General features: G+C 53.6%; 1 non-coding gene across 1 annotated transcript; it reads left to right on the top strand.

The window, feature by feature from the left end:
- Positions 1–5,736: 5,736 nt before the first annotated feature.
- TRNAK-CUU lies at positions 5,737–5,810 on the top strand. The gene has a single exon. It is a non-coding gene; the product is annotated as a tRNA-Lys (tRNA).
- The last annotated feature ends 819 nt before the right edge of the window (positions 5,811–6,629 follow it).

The following is a 6,629-nucleotide window of genomic DNA, read 5'->3' as shown; positions in this document are numbered from 1 at the left end:
TGGTTCTCCCCTCCTCTTGCCCTACCCTTGGTTGCTCTGTGGCTTTTAAGCTTCCCTTGGAGCTGTCAGCACCAGCCACCTCTGTCCTAGGAGCCCAGAGGAGGAGAGGTGTGTTGGGCTCCAGCCTGGGACTCTTCCTCCCTCCTGCCTAGCCCTGACTATGAAACCTGGCCCTGGCACTCCTTTCTTCAAGTGCCATGTGGGCAAGAGGAAGAGTGTGGCAGCTGCAGGGACCAAAGTTATGGACATCAGGTGAAGCAGCGAGAAACAACCATCTGGTCAACCCGCAGGAATCTCTAGCCAGACTGTTAAGTTCTAGGACCCCACCCTAGAGCCGCCAGCCCATTGAACCAGCCAGACCAATGACCTATCTCCAGTGGGGATCGGTCACCCAGCAGGAGGGAAAAACCTCACTCTCTACCTGAGAGAAGGTAGCCAAACACATTGAGCTCCAGTGCTTTGTAGCAAAGCAACGTATCACCACAAGATCCGACTGAGATTTGAACTCCCTTCTACCTGCCACACAGCCACTTTTACAGATGCCCCTTCCCTGGTACTGCCCTCCCTCAGCTGCACAGAAGAGTTTTCATCCTCTATACCTGCCTGTCACTGCCCAGCACCCCCTCTAGCACTCTCTTCCTGCCATATTGGGTCCACCAATAACTCACTTAGGAGAGACAGCTCCTGTCCCTCATTGTTAAATGTCAGGCCAGCCAATTAGGGGCGGAAGCCCACAATATCTTTTTCTACTGCAGAGCCCAAGCTCAGGGATTCACCTTGGGTGCACAGACCACTGTGCTCCCAGAAAACAAGCCACCACTGTGCAAAGAGAGAAGAAAGGACCTGCCAAAGCCTGGGATTTAACTAGGAACCTTCAGATCTTCAGTCTAATGCTCTCCCAACTGAGCTACTTTGGCAGCTGTGTGGTAGTATTTTGGCCTGTTGCTTCTCTGGCTGGGATGTTTTTGCAGCAGTCGCACACAAAAAGGACGTCATTGGGAGCGGCCCATGAAGACAAGACTCGCTTTTGCCTGCCTTGCTCAGCTTGACTTGCTGCCTCACCCTGTTCCTGCCCTAGTGCCCGGGTTGACCTGGCAGTGGAAGGGGACTGGGGGCCAGTGGCGCGGGGAGGAGGTTGAGCTGGACCCTGAGCTAGACTAGACCCTGGCGGTGAGAGTCTGGCCACCACTTGCCGCCCCCCCTCATTGTCCTGGCTTCCCCCACTGGGCGTCATTTCGGGAGGGAAGTGGGGCTTCTGCCTCCCCTCCCCGATTTTCACACCGCAGAGGAGTGCGAACAGGAAAACGAACGGCTGCTCCACACCCCCACCGGAGGCACCCGGTGCCCTTAGCTGCTCCCCCTGCTCCCCCCCAGCTGTGCTACTGAGTGGAAGCGTCCTGTGCCCAGCACACAGAAGTCGATTAATCAAAACCCTCTTCTGCCAACACCAGGCCTCCTGCTTCTTACACTGGGCCTGCAAGCGAGGGGGCGGCTGGCACAGCGCCAAGAGCCTAACCTGTGAGGCAGGAGGCGGCTGACGCCCGCAGCCTGCTGGGGAGCTCCCAGAAGTTATTAAGGGACAGAGACTCCTCAATGCCCTTAGTAACAAGGGTTTGGGGGTCACCGAGGCCAGTAAGGGGGTCACTATGTCGGCCCTGTAACCCTGGGTGTCAGGTCGCTGTGCAACTTTGATCTAGAGCTCGGATCCCAACAACTGACCAGCAGCCCACAGCCTCCCCCTGGGTCTGCCCCACCTGGTTCCTCCTTACAGGCCGACCTTACCCCCCATCCAGCCCCGGATTCGCCCCCTAATCATCCTACTGCCGCTCAGAGCCACAGCAGTGGAGGTGCTGAAGGAGGGAGGGGTGACTCTAGGGTGGGGTTCTTCTCTAAAGATGGCTGGCAGAAAGGTGGTGCTCAGCTCTGTCAGGGACCTGCCCAGTTGCCTCGCTGCCCGGGGATGCAGACATTTCTGTAAGGCAATTAAATGGGGTAGTTGGCTTCTGAGTGAATGTGAGGAATGTGCAATCATGAGAGGGAATTTCCATCCCTTGTTCTACTGTTTTTCAGGGACCCAGTGGCCTAATAGATAAGGCAATGGCTTCCTATGTCAGAGATTGCAGGTTCAAGTCCCATCTGGGGTAAAAAATTCCTTTCTTCTTGTATATTGCAAAGAAACCTGGTGTTATTTTCACCAAGGATGCTTGGAGACATTTGAACACAAAGTACTGGATCTTGGGAGCAATCCCCCAGAAATGGCATCTTCCACTCCACAAATGCTTTCTAGACACATCAGTAGCAAACAGTTAATACTAGTGTTTGTCTGAGAATAGAAGGAAGGGGAGTGTTTACTCCGACACCTCTATTAGAGAAACAGAGAGAAAAAGCAAGACTGTTCTGAAAGAGAATGGATCTGTCTGGAGACAAAGCAGACCCTGAGAATGAGCAACAGTGTGAAAAGAAGAACTTCAAATGTGTGTTAGGTGTTAGTTAGGTTGGTCTGACAAATTTCAAGAAAATACCAATGTTCGTAGACTGATACAGACACTGGCTGCTTCTGATCTTTTACTGAGAGTTCATTGGGAAATATTTTCCTTAACTCTGTTATGGAATATTGGGTGGGCTATGAAGGCACCATTCCTCCTGCTTTCGCCCTTCGAGACAACACGGCTACATGGAAGGTGCGGCCAATGTGCACCTTCCAGTCAACTGCTAGGGAAGACAACACAGACAGGGATGGCAGCAGGGCAGCCTGGAGCTCCATGGAGATGGTGGGACCAGGTCTCATCAACGGGGAGGTGGCCACCCCACCATGCACCAGGCTGAGCCAGCAAGTGTGGTTTGTGCTTCACTGTGCCCCTACTCACTGCACATGGTGGTGGGGGGCAGTTACTGAGTTCGGTTGGTCTGGCAAATTTAGGGCTTGGCTACACTTGCAGAGGTAGAGCGCTGGGAGTTAAACCACAGCAGGTGAACCACTGCCGTGTGTTCACACTGACAGCTGCAAGCGCACTGGAGTGGCCACATTAGCAGCTCTGGCAATGCCTCAGAGAGCAGTGCACTGTGGTAGCTATCCCAGTGTGCAAGTGGCTGCAACATGCTTTTCAAATGGGGGACGGGGTGGAGTGTGACAGGGAGTGTGTTGTGTGTACGTGGGGGGAGCGACAGTGTGTTTGGGGGGCTGAGAGTGTGTCAGCATGTTGTCTTGTGTGTTCGGACAGCAGCAAACCCCCCCTCTCTCACACACACTCACAACAGCAGCATTCCACACTAATGGTTGCTTTGTCCCAGAGCAGGTAAGCAGCCGGCTGTCAGAAACGGAGCTTTGAAAGGGGATATCCGCATGCCTGCAGCCGATTTCAAAACAATGACCAGAGTGGGCACTTGACTTCAGGGGATTATGGGACATTTCCTGAGGCCAATCACAGTGCAGTGATGCAACACGTCATCCACACTGATGCCAGGGCGTTTCAGCAGGGCACAGGGAGCTTTATGCTTCTCATGGAGGTGGATTACCAGGAGCGCTCCACCTGCAGAGCCCAGGTGCTCCATGTGCCTTGCAAGTGTGGACACCTCAGGAGTTAGGGCGCCCGGGGCTGCTTTAATGCGCTCTAACTTGCAAGTGTAGCCAAGCCCCTAGACTTTGTCACTTGTGTGACTTACTTGGGCTATTGTAATAAATACAATAGACGTGCAATGGTCAGAAATTGCACCAGCAGAGACGTATATTGCAGGGAAACTGTAAGGGAATTAAGAGTTTAAATTATCCTCCACATGTCCCACGTCCCACTAAAATGAATCCAACCCACAGGGCACGTGGGCAGAAGTATCGGTGTCAGGATGCTACATTGTTAGCACAGTAAATGAAGCTGCAAAATAAATGATGTTTAAATGACCTCACTCTATTTTTTACATTCCGGTATTAAGAGGTAATAGATACAGATGGACACCAGGCAGGGTCGTTTGGAGGATGAAGCCTTTATGCTTCCATCCCCCACCACTGTCAAGTTTTAGCCAATTAGGACAAGTCAGCAAATAAGAACAACCTCAGGTCTCAGTAACTGCTGCAGGTAGCAAAGTCCTACAGGGAGCAGTTTCTGGCACTACACCTGCCCAGCTCTGCTCCCCGGCTCTTCTCGGGCTCCTGCTCTCTCCTTAGCTCTGCCCCACTCTGGCCCAGGCAGTTCCAGCTCCCACGGAGGATGGGACCCCCTGGCCTGGTGACTCCCTCATTACACTGCCTGGCCTGTCAGTGTGGCTAACTTGGAGCTTTGGCCTCTCCCCATTGCCCCTGGGGACTGTCAGTCTCAGGGTCCTGATTTCCCATTGGCCCTTCCCCCTTCTACTGGGACTGGGAACTAGCCAACCAAAACCCCCACTAAGCTTTAGTAAGGGGCCAACAGTCGCTTACTCGAGCAGGCCCCGTGAGGGTCACTGATGGCCAGAGAAGGGCCTATGAGCTGGTCCCATGGTGTAATGGGCCACACTCAGGACTCTGAATCCTCCAATCTGAGTTCAAATCTCAGTGGGACCTTGTGGTAAAGCCCTGGAGCTCACACTGCTCCACTTCCCTGTCTCCAGCTCTGCAAGAGCCATTTTTTCCCCTCCTGCTGGATGGGTCAGGGCTCTAGAACTGACCCCTGAGGGTCGGGATTCTCATGGCTTCACCTGGTGCCCACAAGTCTGGCACTTGCCACTGTGCTTTTCCTCTTGCCCACCTGGCGCTTGAAAGAAGCAGGGCCAGGGCCAGGCTTCATAGTCAGGGCTGGGCAGGCGGAAGCCCAGCCCCTCTCCTCCTCTGGGCACCTAGAGCAGAGGCGGCTGGTGCTAACAGCTCCAAGGGAAGGCTTAAAAGCAGCGGAGGTCAGGGCAAGAGGAGGGCAGGACCATGCCTATGTGTGGCCAGTAGACAGCCACAGGGCCAGCCTGCTCCCTGCTGTGCTGAACCCCACTGAAGGCCACCCACAGGCCAGCATGCAGGGCGGCTGCTGATGCTCTGTGGCCAACATCAGAAGAGGGTAGGAAAGCAGGGCCAGCCCCCTGGTGGGGCCTCTGACCGTTCCCACTCAAGGTGCTCACTTTCGAACTGGAGCCGCCCATTTTCTTTGGCAAGTCAGGAAGGGCAAAGGCGAGACTGGAAGCACCTGGGACTCAGGTCCCAGCCTTTGTGACGCCCACCCCCAACTCCTTCCCGGGGCTCTAGCTGAAGCCAGAGCATTGGCCTGAGCGGCCAAGAAGAGGTTCCAGCCCTGAAGGGAGCAGGACTTGCAGCACAAAGTGAGCACAACCACGAGGGGACTCAAATCCTGAATCATCCGATCCACAGGGAGATGCCTCATCCTTTAGGCCACATGATGAGGGGGTCTAAGCTCTTCTTTGGAAAAGCCGGACACTGTGTTTCTCAGGTCATCTTCTGAGGGGGCCAAGACGCTCTGGGCACAAGAAGTTAAGTTCCCAGCGACACGTGAGACTTAATTCTATGGGGCCAGGTGCAGGGCTTTGGCAGGGAGGCTCGGGCATCGGGGATTGGGGTGCAGCGGATGGACCGGCTGTCTAGGCACAGAGATTTAGTCTCCCTGAGGAGGAGGAGGAATCCTGCTGACAGGCAGTGGCTGTGCAGAAAAAGAGGAGGGGTTCTTGGGACTTTTTTTGCCTCTCTTTTGCCTGCCTGCTCACTCTTGCCTGCACACTGGGATAATCACTCTTGTGGTGATTGGTGAAGATATTTTGTAACAAGCCCAGGTAGCTCAGTTGGTAGAGCATCAGGCTCTTAATCTGAGGGTCCAGGGTTTCAAGCCCCTGTCTGGGTGCTCAGCTTTTAAGTTGCCTTGTGTGCCAGGAGCCAAACTCTGTTCACAGTCACACAGGGATTCCCAGAAGCTGTGGCCATTTCCTGGAAAGGTTCCTTTCCTTCGCAATCAGGAGAGAGGGTGCAGATAGCGCAGTCTCTGGCTGCCAGGAAGCGCTGTGGGGCCAGGTGCTGAGAAAGCCCAGAGGGGGAGCAGCAGAGATGAGGGGAAGAGAGACAGAGAAGCAATGAGGACAGAGCACAAGTGTAAAGGGGGCATCTGGTCTGGCTATTGTGGGGAACTTGCCTGGTTTATACATGACCCTGGTGGAATTGGCCAGTGGAAGGATCTGAGTCCCCACCCCCTTACCCAGAGGCTGCCTGACCTGGAGGACTGTTAGGATACAGAGATTCAGGCCTGTCTGCAAAGGCCTGTACTTTAAGTATTTAGGTGTATTTTTATAACTTAGCTAGTTATAAAGATATAAAAGAAAGAATAAAAAATCACCGTCTGTCTGCGTAATGGCCTTCTCTTACTGTGACAGGCTGAGGCCTGGTTCTTCGGCTAAGCAGCAAAGGCAGCCATAAGCTGGGAAGTGTATGGTCACATCCTCACATTCCCAACTAGTCACACTGAAATAAGGTGCGATTGGGCTGTTAGGAATACAATCCTGTCCTGATATTCCATCACCTCCAGAGAAAGGGAAACTTAGTTTGGTAGCATCCTGTCTGGCAAGAACTCACTTATCAATAGACACAGCTGGAAAACCCTTATGTCTGTATAGATGTAGTTGTGAAATCCTCCCTTCTGTATTGTTTTGTATGTTTATTTGCATGGTCT

The sequence above is a fragment of the Mauremys mutica genome, chromosome 14 (assembly GCF_020497125.1).
Source record: "Mauremys mutica isolate MM-2020 ecotype Southern chromosome 14, ASM2049712v1, whole genome shotgun sequence".
Lineage (NCBI taxonomy): Eukaryota > Metazoa > Chordata > Testudines > Geoemydidae > Mauremys > Mauremys mutica.
This window is presented reverse-complemented; position numbering and strand designations above follow the sequence as displayed.